The 13,973-nt window shown below is 39.9% G+C and overlaps 2 long non-coding RNA genes across 2 annotated transcripts in view; one reads left to right on the top strand and one right to left on the bottom strand.

Annotated features, from left to right (window-relative positions):
- Positions 1 to 2,103: 2,103 nt before the first annotated feature.
- On the bottom strand, positions 2,104 to 3,258 carry LOC120374466. Its single transcript, XR_005586119.1, has 2 exons — positions 3,127 to 3,258; positions 2,104 to 2,272 (listed from the first exon to the last, which is right to left on the bottom strand). It is a non-coding gene; the product is annotated as an uncharacterized LOC120374466 (long non-coding RNA).
- Positions 3,259 to 3,418: 160 nt separating this feature from the next.
- The window catches only part of LOC120375027, a 29,926-nt gene continuing 19,371 nt past the window's right edge, over positions 3,419 to 13,973 (top strand). Inside the window, exons 1-2 of the long non-coding RNA XR_005586399.1 lie at positions 3,419 to 3,516; positions 10,142 to 10,207. This is a non-coding gene — a long non-coding RNA (uncharacterized LOC120375027). The remainder of the gene's footprint in view (positions 3,517 to 10,141; positions 10,208 to 13,973) is intronic.

Consider the following 13,973-nt stretch of genomic DNA (forward strand, 5'->3'; position numbering starts at 1 on the left):
GAGAGAGACAGCAAATGGCAGCATGGCTCTAGCAGGAGCAATATCCTTCAGGGCAATGGGTGACAGCGGATCCCTTCCCTGTGGACCCTCAAGATCTCTGGACAATTAAGGGGGCAGCCTCCAAAATCTGCCACACCCTAGCCCCTACCTGCAGAGGGGAATCTCACAATTTTCCTCAAGATGTGTGTGTACACACGCACTTGTGTGTGCGATCTGTCCTAATATTGCCTGCTAAATAAATAACCTATTGGTGAGTCACCATTCCTGAATCTGTGCAGAGTGGACAACAGTGAGATGATGATATCCGTGTTGTGTTGGATGGAGGTGGTAAGATTGAGGTGAGCAGAGAAGCCACATCCAAAGAATTTCATACAGTTTAACCACTTAAATCAGCAGGGTCATTCTTTGGCACAAGTTATCTAACCAGCAAGGGACTCTGAATTTTTTGGCGCTCCTAAGCTGATTCAGCAAGTCACAGGCTGTTGGTCCCTCTATTAGGCAACAGGACTGGAGGGTGAGGCGTCTCACATCCTAACTTTTCCATCTGCTGCTTCCAGCAATAGGGGGCTGATTCTGCTAGTCAGCATGCAGAAAAAAAATGTTAAAAAAAGAGAAGAGATTTTGAAAAAAGCTGTACTAAGACAAGCTTCAAGTTACAACCAAAAACCCACCTGCAGCCACTGGCTTGACAAATATTAACCTGTATGTTAAAAGTCAAGCTTTTCTCTAGGCTCTCTGAGGTTTTACATTTTCAGTAAGTAAGGCCTGAATGAAAGCATTACGGATATTGAGGCTTCTGAGCTACAGTGTAAGCAAAGTTCAGCTCTCTCTCCCACACACTCTTGGCAGGCACCATGAGGTTTTCATACCAACACAAATGGAATTTTCCCAAGCAGTCTATTTCAAATACTAAAAATACTGAAATTAGTCAAAGTACCAAACAACATACCAGACTAAGGTCTCTAATAAGAGTTCAGCGCTTCAGTATATTCTGCAATTCTTTAAACAGAAATCAGTGACAATCCAGAGTATTGTCAAGCAAATGAGAGACAGCTAAAGAGTATAACAATATCTTGCTCTTACTCTTATTATCTTTTAGCCAACATACTCTATTGACTTGGGGCCAGATCTTCACCTGGTGTAAATCAGCCCAGCATCATTGAGCACTGAGGATTTGACACTTTATATAGATTGGGATCACATATACTCTACTGAAATGCACCACCTCTGGATGCCTGTGTCAATGTTATGATTTTGTTTACCGAATACTTCACTAGAAATTTCTAGGAGTTTGCTGTCTCTGCCCTCTTTCCCCCTTCCCCAAGTTCACATACAGTCTAGTGTGGCTACACACTGTGCTTTCTTGTGGAGACTTTATTTTCATTTTTCATTTTCCTTAATCTAAAATAAAATATTCATCAGCCAGAGTGGGCAGTCTGCTCTTTCTATCTGGAAAAACATAAAACACCTTGCAAAATCAGGCCCTGAATTCACTTAACCCGAATAACATTGTTTAAGTTGAAACATTCACTGAGAGCAATCTGCATGTGATCTCCACCTTTCCATAAGTTCAAAAGATAAAACAATTTTTTCTTCACCTAATGTTTTATTTCTTAAGCTATGAAAATGGCTGTAAAGAAAAGGAGAGTGACATAAACATAGTATAAAGGCTGGATCCTGCAACACTTATGAGACTAGCCTTAACAGTTCTGGGCCCAAACCTGCAAGGTTCTGAGCATACCCAGGGATTTAGTTATTCTCCATTAACTTGTCAAGTATCAGAGGGGTAGCCATGTTAGTCTGGATCTGTAAAAGCAACAAAGAATCCTGTGGCACCTTATAGACTAACAGACGTTTTGCAGCATGAGCTATCGTGGGTGAATACCCACTTCTTCAGATGCAAGTGAATACCCACTTCTTCAGAAGCTCATGCTGCAAAACGTCTGTTAGTCTATAAGGTGCCACAGGATTCTTTGTTGCTTCCATTAACTTGATGTCAATTTCCATTTCAAACTTTTAAAATTAGTTGCAAACATTTCAGGTAATTCAGAAACAGATTTAGCACTGTCTTATTAATGTAAAAAACAGCATATAAACTGTTACTTTATGAGTAGGAGTTTTAATAATGACAAATATAAGTCATTGTAGAAATACTGCATTTTTAACTTTCCACTTTTAAGGCCATATGCTTCTTGATTCTTACTGCTGCCAATAGGAGTTCTGTTCTCAGGTCAAGGGATGTATTTAGTCCATTGTTAGTGCAGGTTCATCACTACCAATATTAATTTTTAAAATCACATTCAGCCACAAATCTTAGTTTTCATTGCAAATTTCACAAAGTTGCTACATATAACAATCACATAACCTTATGTAATATCTGAGGATTTTCCACTTTCAGCTCAAACAATACTAAGCCAAAGTCTAGGTTTTTAAAACTATTTTTACAAGTGGATGCTAATGTACACAATTACTCAAATATATAGCAGATATAAACAGCTTTTCAATTCTTCAGGTTGCTTAATTAGTTTCCCTGGACTATTGACCAACCCAAAGTAGTTTATTATGAAGTCACTAATATAATGTAACTATCCACAAAAGTTTTAAGAGGGGTGATGTTTCACATATCCTAGTTCTGGGACATGTTGACCACATCTTCAAACCTATTGTTAACAAGCATCATCACCAACCCTTATTAATAATAACTATCAGTCCAAGTAAAAGGTTTTAACATATATGAATCAATGAAATAATTCACAGCTTCACATGCTTAATCACGTTCAAACATGCTGAGTTATTTCACCCTTTGATTATTACATTAGATTATTAGGTTTTTCCCCGGTCTCCTTGATTATTTAAATATAATCTGAAAGAACTGTTTAATTGTTTCCATTAAACTTTAAAAGGTGAGAAATTTGTAAATGTGTATAAAGCAAGGCATTTTTGAAAATTTAAGTGAGCTATGGCCAGATCCTCAAAGATACTTAGATGCTTAACTCCCATGCACTTCAACGAGAGTTAGGCCCCTAAATTTGAAGATCTGAGCCTTAGGACCCTCTGTCCCATTGACTGTCAATGACACTTGGGAGCAAGGTCAATAGTAATGTAAGCTTCCCCATACCATCTCACCTATCCGAAATCATCTCACATAGGTGTAGGTGCTGGAACTAGGGATCCTGGGGGTGCTCTCAGCACCCCCACTATACAAATTGTCCCAGCACCACAGCACATAGGCCACAAAACTGCCATCGGATGATTATGACTTTTGTTTAACACTGACATGTCGTAATAGAACAGCTAGTGTCATATAGGGTTGGAATTTCAGATCTGCTGAGCTCTCTGTGAGATCATGCCATTCTCAAGTCACTGATACACACTGAATATAAGCTCTGATAATACTCCTGCTTTGCACACGTTTTAATGTCTAAAAGGGTGGACAGAAGGTCTTGAGTTCTAAACATACACCACAATGTGCTGTGTAGCTGACAACAGACATCTATATAACCAAGTGACCTAGAGGTAAAATGCTCTGTATCAATGTATTAATCCAACAAGTCATCCAATCCACCTCAAAAGAACATTTTAGAGTTGAATATTGCTCCAATGATAGTCAATGGCAAAACTTCCACTGGCTTCATTAGGAACAGCAGAGAGCTCTTGGTACAACAGATCACTGATTGTCATATCAACTGAGTGAACATATTAATCTGATTTGCAGCATGGTTACAGTGTTTAGCATTTCTTCTATACGTATGTCAACTTGGCTGAAGTGGCAGATTATTATGTTAAACCAGGCAAAGATATATCACAATAAAAACACAATATTTTCTGTATTCATTAGCCACTCCCCTTGTCTCTTTTACTTACATATGTGAAATGAGTTTGTTGTAATCAACATTTCTCTTGTAGAAAAATATTCTATTCTTTTATTAAGGAAATGTATTAATATATGAAGCACAAAAGAAAATCATGAAGGTTCTAGTCATTCCATCAAGATTAATTTGAAAATTTCCAATAACTATGCACTGGGACAAGACTGTGGAATATAAACTAGGGCCCATGTAAAAGTGGGTATAGAGATTCAGTGATCAAGGCAAAATACCACTGGGTTTGCTGGCTAAAACATTTCTTGCTGCATCCTTTTAAAAGGTGCAGCATGCATTCTCCTCCATGCTGTCTCAGCTCAGCTGGCCAGTATAGCAGGAGACATAGCCAAGGCCTGCCCTCACACACCATTCTTTAAACTGGCTACCACTACTGTCAGTACTAGCCAAACTAAGACCTTAATCCAATAAAGCACTACAACTTGTGTGTAAGAACATGAATAGTTTTCTTGTTGAATCCAAAGTCAGAGTCAATGGGAGAACTTATAGATTCATAGACTCTAGGACTGGAAGGGACCTTGAGACGTCATCGAGTCCAATCCCCTGCCCTCATGGGGGACATTATGTACTTAAAGTTACGCTTGTGCTTAAGTACTTTTCTGGATTGAGGCCACAAGGTCTGATACAAAACCAACTGAACTCAGTGTAAGTTTTTTCATTGACTTCGGGGGAGGGGGGTTGATCAGGTCCATAATCCTTTCATTTGGGAGTTGAAGTTATAACTAGGCCTTGCTCCAAAGCGCAAAGATGGTGGTGAGGAGTTTTTTTAAACTTCTACCCACTTCTCATGTAGAAGCTATTCACATTCGAGCTTGTAACTACCTGAAGTGTCTCTTTGAGAATTTCAGTTTATTGGATCAGATATAATAACTATAATCACACGGATACTTGCAAAGTAGTTTCATTTCCTTGAAGTTATTCCTTGTTTCTTCTATGCTTGAAAAAGCAGAAATGCAACTGAGAAGTTGACTGTCAGAGGCTGGCTTCCATAGGTTACTTATGAACAGAGGGCACATTCTTCACATGATCTTTATTTTTGCCTTGAAAACATGTCATTCACTTCCCTTGTCTTTTCTATGGCCTGGTAGGTTAAAGTTCAGAGAGAAATAAGTAACTTTTGGCAAATACAAATCTAAAAATCAGTAATGAAACAAAATGAAACTTGAAACTGAAGTTGGACGTGTTTTGTATTATTTTGCTGTGTGTAATTCTCCTGATCAATGTTTTAATTGGTTCTAACCTCCTGACCTACCCCACTGGATCCTGGAGCTGCTGGGGGAAAAGTGAAAAATCCCACCCCACCCTGATCAATCTGGCGGAAAGGGAAAATTCCCTCCTACTTCAGATGGATGATTTGTGCATTGCCCACAACAGATCACAAAACCCCAGCCTACTCTGATCCCATGGGTGGGAGCTGCTGATCTGGGAGTGAGAGAGTGCAGACAGTCAATGACTTATCTGAGCCCCTTTCACCAGGTCCTAAATCAACTGATGCCTCCCTCCTCTTTGCCCCTTCCCCCTGAAGGAGGGGAAAATCCTTTCTTTCTATTTGACCAAAAAGCCCAGGTCTTTGAGGTTGCAGGAGCTGAGAAATCTGGCCTTTTTTTGAAGGCAGGGAAAGGTAAGACATCCATAGGAGATCAGATACCCTGGTGATGAGCACAGAATGGAAAACGCAAGTAGAATGGGATCGAGCCATTAGAGCATCAATAGAGCATTGATATAAGAACATAAAAATGGTCATGCTGAAGTAAACCAGTGGTCCATCTACCCAGTATTCTGTCTTCTGACAGTGGCCAGTACTGGATGCTTCAGAGGGAATGTATAGAGCAGAGCAATTTCAAGTGATCCATCCCATGTCATCCAGTCCCAGTGTCTGGCAGTTTGAGGTTAAAGGACACAGAGTATGGGGTTGCGTTCTTGACCATCTTGGCTAATAGCCATTCATGGACTTATCCTCCATGAAACTTATCTAATTCTTTTTTGAACCCAGTTATACTTTTGGTCTTTACAACATTCTTGGCAATGAGTTCCACTGGTTGAATGTACAGAGTGTGAAGAAGTACTTCTTTTTGTTTGTTTTAAATCTGCTCCCTTTTGCTTTCATTGGATGACCCCTAATTCTTGTGCTATATGAAGGGGTAAATAACACGTCACTATTCGCTTTCTCCAAATCTTTCATGATTTTATAGATCTCTATCATATCCCCCCTTAGCCATCTCTTTTCTCAAATGAACAATCCCAGTTTTTATAATCTCTCTTTGTATGGAAACTATTGCATACGCCTAATAATTTTTGTTGCCCTTCTCTGTACTTTTTCCAACTCTAATACATCTTTTTTTGAGATGAGGTGACCAGAGCTGCATGCAGTATTCAAGGTATGGATGTACCATGTATATGCCATTTATGTAGTGGCATTATGATATCTATCCCTTTCCTAATGGTTCCTAACATTCTGTTAGTTTTTTGACTGCTGCTGCATATTGAGGAGATGTTTTCAGAGAACTAATCACAATGACTCCAAAGTCTCATTCTTGAGTGGTAACAGCTAATTTAGACCCCATCATAGTGTATGTATAGTTGGGATCTTTTCCCCCAATGTGCATTACTTTGCACTTATCAATATTGAATTTCATCTGCCATTTTGTTGACCAATAATAATAGTAATATAATAAATAGAGATATACCTATCTCCTAGAACTGGAAGGGACCTTGAAGGTCACTGAGTTGAGTCCAGCCCCCTGCCTTCACTAGCAGGACTAAGTACTGATTTTTGCCCCAGATCTCTAAGTGTCCCCCTTAAGGATTGGGCTCACAACCCTGGGTTTAGCAGGCCAATGCTCAAACCACTGAGCTATCCCTCACCCCCCATCAGCCAGTTTAGTGAGATCCCTTTGTAACTCTTTGTAGTCAGATTTGGACAACTATTTTGAATAATTTTGTATCATCTTCAAATTTTGCCACCTGACTGATCACCAGAGCATTTATAAATAGGTTGAACAGAACAGGCCCTAGTACAGATCCTTGGGGGACCCCGCTATTTACCTCACTCCATTGGGAAAACTGACCATTGATTCTTACTCTTTATTTCTTATCTTTTAACCAATTACTGGTTCATGAGAGGACCTTCCCTATTATCCCATGACAGCTTAGTTTGCTTAAGTGCCTTTGGTGAGGGACCTTGACAAAGGTTTTCTGAAAGTCCAACTACGCTAAATCCATTGGATCATCCTTGTCCACATGCTTGTTGACTCCCTCAAAGAATTCTAATAGATTGGTGAGACATAATTTCCTTTTACAAAAACTGTGTTGACTCTTTCTTAACAAATCGTGTTCTTCTACGTGTCAGATAATTCTGTTCTTTACTATAGGTACAACCAATTCTCCTGGTAATGAAGTTAGACTTGTCAGCCTGCAATTTCCAGGCTTGCCTCTGGAGCCTTTTTAAAAATTGGTATTACATTAGGTACCCTTCAATCATCTGGCTGATTTAGGCAACATTTTTTATACATGGAAGGAATGGTTAGTCTGTTTATCTGCATAGCTGTGATTAAGTGCATCTTTTTCTAAACTGTCACCTGGAGAGCTTTGCACAGATCTTGTCCCCTCTTATTGATGGATCATTTTTACTACTTATTATGGTTATTTAGTACATTGGAAGTGCAAATTCCTTACATTTTTGAAAATACTTTGGCTTCTACAAATGAAAAGTGTTGAGTCATCAAGCAGCTTTTTTACTTGTTTTCCACTAGTAAACTGTATAATCTGTTATTCTTTTGAATGTTTATTTAGTGACAATTCAGGCCATGTGATGAGAAAACTGATCACCTGATTTTTGCCTTCCCATGACTCTGTCACACCCTTTTAAATTAATATGGTTTTGAGGGCTAATACTGTTCTTGGCTTGATCCTGCCTTCATATAAGCAGAGCTTGTGTTAGTTACACCAGTTTTTTAGTACATTATAATACTGCACCATATACCTAGTAAGATGGAGACTTTAGAGGGAACATTTCTTTAAAGGATTAGCTCTGGTTACTGTATTTCAAAAGATTGTTTTTGACTTTAGGAATTTGCTACTGGAATAACAGCTACACACTGTGGTTTGTCACTGAAGGCAATAATTCTCATTGTACAGCAACATGCAAAAATGCAGGAAATAGTACCTATGATTACAGTCTGAAAGGGTCTGAACCTTTGTTTAATAGATATAGGAGTAGATTTCTATGCAGCTATATGGGTTTTGGGGATTCAGAAATTTGTGACTTCACGCCCTCTACAGACAAAGCAGTTCCATCTTCAAAGCATCAAAACAGCTTGTGCTTCAGGCAAGACTATTGTCTACTTCATATGAAAGTCACATGTGCTTTTAAATATAGCCTAGGGTTCAAGGAGTATAAAAAGGCTGAAATATAGTTTGAAAAATAATGCAGGTCAGTGTGATACATGTTTGGTAATATATAATAATACATTTCCACAGTGCCTTCCATTTGAGGATCTCAATACACTTTACAAACGTCAATTATTTTAATCTTTTGACAATAAAAAACCAAAGTATTTTGCAATCTCTAGAAGCAAAACAGCTATCAATTAAATCTTTCATGGATTCAGTGATTTTACATGGAGAAGAACTATCCACATTCAGCCTGTGTCGGGTTTTTCCTATACTATATTCCTTACTAGTCCAGTTTTAAACAGCTGAGTGACATTTTCCTATGACATTTACTTCTAAATTACATGCATCTTCTTTACATTTATACTTTAATCATCAGTAGCCATGCCTTTATTATTTCTTATACACAACAGTGAAAACATGCTTCCTATCCTTTACACTTGTAATAAATTGCCAGCTGTAAAAGTATGTTTAAATTCGTATCTTCTACAGAACATACTTCATGTGTAATTCTTGATTTAAATAACTGAGTTTAAAAGGATACATATTGGAATTGTAATAACATCAATATGAATATCTCTGTTTAATATTCATATTATATTGTCAAATTTAGAATAAAATATTTAAGTTACAAAAATTGAGCAATTCCTTTTATCTCAACATAAAGGAATAATTAAATGATTGCTTGATTTGTTATTATCTTATTTTACTACTATTGTACTGATTGGATCACAAAGCAGTTAAAGGCCCTGATTCCTTCAATTAAAAATTCTGGTTCTGTCAATCATGAGGACTTTCAGATTGTGAATATTTACCTTTAAAAATTCACACTGTGTTGGATACGTGCATAAACCATGTGCATTGTTTCTGTTTCCTTAAGAGAGAGAAATGGCAACATTCACCAAATAATGTATTTATAATGAACTACCCACTGAAAAAAATGGTCATTAACCTTTCCTAACTGTGGTTCTTCAAGGTGTGTTGCACACGTCTGTTCCACTTTTGGTGTGGTATTGTCAGGGTGGCTCAAGCGCCCTCTGCTGCCGTGTGCCACTGGTGTCAGTTCTTTCTTTCCAGAAACTCTGGTGCAGAAAGGTAGGAGGGCAGGTCATAGAATGGATATGTGCCATCGTCATGGGTGGTGAGAAGAAACTGAAGGGACTCAGAGTCAGCTGGGCCCTTATACCAATGCCAGCAGCATGGGGCAGCAGAGGGTGCACAAGCCACCCTGATAGGTTAATATTGAGAGTAAAAAATTCCAGTGACTTGCACAGAACTCATGCACACCAACAGTGGAATGCACATGTGCAATCACTCAAAGAAGAATTATAGTTATTACCCTTATAATTATCTAAGAAAACTTATCGCTACCTATTTCAATACTGATGTACTTATTGTAAGTTATTTCAGGTGTATATTCCAGCCCTTCATTACAAGCTCTTCAGATGGTCTAAACATTTGGGCTTAGAGAGGGGGAAAAGTGGAAACTCCTGAACTGGTGCAATAGCAAAAGTAACTAAATGCCATTTAAGACAAGATCTATCTTTTCTCACACTTTGCATGTGCCTAGTAATAAGAACATTGCAGTCAGGGGATGTTCCAAGTAGCTCTGGTAACAATAAGGAAAATAGCCCAGCTATACTGAAAATCAGTGGAATTATCTGCAGGACGGAGTGTTAACTCTTAAGAATAGTAAGTTATTGATTCAGAAGGTCTACATCTCAAAGGACTCCTAAGAAGGACGTAACAGATTAACAATTTATCTTATTTGTCTATAGCTACTTGTTACATAGAGTCATTAAAGATTAATGGATATTGGTTCTAATATTTATGTCATCATCTAAGTGTAAACCTTTATGTTCTTTCAGCTTTACATATCATTGGTTGGTTGCTTCAGCAAAGTTTTTTTGACAGACTCTGGGCCAATTTCAAAGGTGAGTCAGGAAAATCCAAGAAAGTCTAGAGGGAGTCAAACTGGTGTAAATTATACTTTCTTCCAGTCTCCTCAGTCACGCTAACTTAGATTTCCTCTAAACTTTACATTTTGTATTTGTTTAGATTCCCCTGAAGTTGGAGAGCCAAATGCAGGGTGAATATGTCAGTTACATTGATATACTCCCTGAAAATCAGACTGCCTTGCACTTCAGAGTCCCTGGCAGCTGTGCACACCCACTCTACCAATATATGAAGGATTCTAAATTGGTGTAATTTATACCCTGAGGGACCAGGAAGAGATGTATGTAAAAGTAACCTCCATCCTAAAGGAGCATAAGAGAATCTAATTGAGAACAAAGGATCATGAGGAGTTAAACTTGCATATTACATCCCTGGATTTGACCTTCTGTCTCCCAAAACACATATGTCTTTTCTGTCAAGATGGCTCCTGTGTGTTGCAGGAGTCCTGCTTTCATTCCCATTTGTACGAAACACATTTTAAATGGAAGGAAGTCTTGTTGCTAAGCCAGCTAACGTGGGGGTGGGAAGGAAATCCTATTCCTGTGTAAGCTAGTGCTGTTTTGATTATACTCTCTCTCTCTCTCTGCTCTCCAATACCCAGAAAACAGTTGTCTGTGTTGCTAATCACTGAATACTCTTTTATAAATGGAATCCAAAACACAATTCCCATGGATCCACTTTTAAAGGAATCTGGTTACATCTTCCCCATCAAGTCCTTTTGTCTAAGTTGACAAATCTAATATTGTTTCAGCTAACATTTGTCAATGAGTGTGGGACAAGGAATTAGGGAAATTCAAGACAGGGGAAACTTACAGAAGGAGACACACATTCCTTGCTTTTCCGGTCCAGGAGGTTTATATTTGTTTATCCTTTCTTTGTTTTCCTTTCTCTAAAGTAAAAGCCATCTAGACTGAAAGTGCACTTTGAGATAGCCAAGAAATGCTACTACTAAATGTGATCAAGTTGGTGGCAGGACATGGTGTTTGAGTTGCAGGAGCTGCTTTATGCCATTTTTTCTCTATTTGTTTTTCCCACTCTGGGATCTTTCTGCAGCAGCAAAAGTCTTTTGGGGAGTAGATTCCGGCCACATTGCAAAGACTGTAGCAGGAGCTATTCTCTCCCACATTTTATCTACTGGATGGTTCTCTCCTTTCCAGGATATATGTATTTTTTTTTTCATAAAAAGCACAAAAGGATAATAAAAAAGTTGAAAAACATTTTTTAAAATGAGAAATGATCACATTACTGCAACAAAGGCAGTTTGTTACTCAATGCCCGTTCTGTTTTTGTGGTTAGTAAGAATGTGTGTTCACTGGAAAGACTATGAAGATTGCTAAGCATGCCAGATACCATTACATAACTGATTCAAGCCACAGCATATTTGGTCTGTCAGCTCTTTCCTCTGCGTATGCTCTAATAGCAACTTTGAGAGGAAAAACCCTGGGACTTGTGACCAGTTCAATGATCAGACATGTTGAGTCTGAGATATCATTTAAGGAGAAAAAAAATGGCACGTCAGTCATATGATTTTGGTTTTGAGCACATGCTCATAGGATAAGAGCAGAAGTTCATTAGGTTTTTCAGGTGCAGTTTTTACAGAATAGCTTACCTGGCAAAATATAACATGAAACCAAACTCATGTTCAAGGAACCAAAAACTGCACAGTAATTATTTTAATTAGGTCCTCTGCTTACAGGCTTTGTGCCTTCATTGATGTTATGGTGCCTTTGAAGTCAGCAATTTAAGAAGCTGTCAGTAATTGTGGATCCTGCTGTGAATCTTCATTCATGGGATCTATCTGTCCTTAAGACAGTCCAATTTTTAAATGATTAACTATAAATGAGTAGAGTTTTAGAAAGTACAATCAACAAAAATCAGACATTCTCCACCTATCATTATTTATCTTGCATGCTAAGTGTCTAACTCTCAGGACATTTATTTTGTTTCCTAAATGGGAGTTGAACTAAACTCTTTTGAAAATCGGGCCCCTTCGCAGTGACCAGCTGGTGGAGCTGAGTTCCAGAAATACAGCATTGATAACAAACTATGCCCTGGTCTACACTGGGGGTGAGCATGGGCGATTGATCTAAGTTACGCAACTTCAGCTATGTGAATAAAGCTGAAGTCGATGTACTTAGATCGACTTACCGTGGTGTCTTCACTGCGGTGAGTCAACACTCCTGATCCCCCGTAGACTCTGCCTGGGCATCTTGCAGCGCTGGAGTACAGGAGTCGATGGGAGAGTGCTTGGGGGTCAATTTATCGCGTCTATCGATCCCCGCTAGATCGATTGCTACCCGCTGATCTGGCGGGTAGTATAGACATACCCTTAGTGTGAACTAACATCTAATCCCGTTTAATAGCTACTGTAGGTTGGTTTCCTTAGATTTTTGCGCATTCAAATCTTTATTCCACTTACTGATTCTGTTTCTTTCACTCTAGCTATGAATCTGGATTGCTCAAATTATAGCCAAGAAAATAATTAAGGGAAATAAATTCTTTGCTATGAAGTGATAAGCATCATATTTAAGAAGTATTTCAAGGATCTCAAGGTACGTCTACACTACAAGACTATTTCGAATCTACTTAACTCGAATTTGTGGAATCGACCTTATGAAGTCGAATTTGTGTATCCACACTAAGGACACTAATTCGACTTTGTGAGTCCACACTAACGGGGCCAGCGTCGACTTTGGAAGCGTTGCACTGTGAGAAGCTATCCCACAGTTCCCGCAGTCCCCGCTGCCCATTGGAATGCTGGGTAGAGCCCCCAATGCCTGCTGGGGGAAAAAATGTGTCAAGGGTGGTTTTGGGTAACTGTCGTCATTGAACCGTCAATCACGCCCTCCCTCCCTGAAAGCGCCGGCGGGAAATCTGTTCGCGCCCTTCTCTGGTCGGTTACAGCGCAGACGCCACAGCACTGCGAGCATGGAGCCCGCTGCGATCATCGCGGCACTTATGGCCATTGTCAACTCCTCGCACCTTATCGTCCACCTCTTCCACAGTCAGATGCTGAGAAATCGGGCGAGGAGGCTCCGTCAGCGCGGTGAGGAGAGTGGTGCAGACCTCTCACAAAGCAGGGTACGCCACGCAGTGGAGATCATGGTGGCAATGGGTCAAGTTCATGGTGTGGAACGGCGATTCTGGGCCCGGGAAACAAGCATGGACTGGTGGGACCGCATAGTGCTGCAGGTCTGGGATGAATCACAGTGGCTGCGAAACTTCAGGATGCGTAAGGGCACTTTCCTTGAAATCTGTGACTTGCTGTCCCCTGCCCTGAAGCGCCAGGACACCCGGATGCGAGCAGCCCTGACTGTGCAGAAGCGAGTGGCCATAGCCCTCTGGAAACTTGCCACGCCAGACAGCTACCGGTCAGTAGCGAACCACTTTGGCGTGGGCAAATCTACCGTAGGGCTTGCTGTGATTCAAGTAGCCCACGCAATCGTTGAGCAACTGCTCTCAAAGGTAGTGACTCTAGGAAACGTCGAGGTCGTCAGAGATGGCTTCGCCGCGATGGGATTCCCAAACTGCGGTGGGGCTATAGATGGGACTCACATCCCTATCCTGGGACCAGCCCACCAGGCCAGCCAGTACATTAACCGAAAGGGCTACTTTTCTATGGTGCTGCAAGCACTGGTGGACCATAGGGGACGTTTTACCAACATCTACGTCGGGTGGCCGGGCAAGGTTCATGACGCGCGTGTGTTCAGGAACTCTGGTCTGTTTAGACACCTCCAGGCAGGT

The sequence above is a fragment of the Mauremys reevesii genome, linkage group 11, assembly GCF_016161935.1.
Source record: "Mauremys reevesii isolate NIE-2019 linkage group 11, ASM1616193v1, whole genome shotgun sequence".
Taxonomy (NCBI): Eukaryota; Metazoa; Chordata; order Testudines; family Geoemydidae; genus Mauremys; species Mauremys reevesii.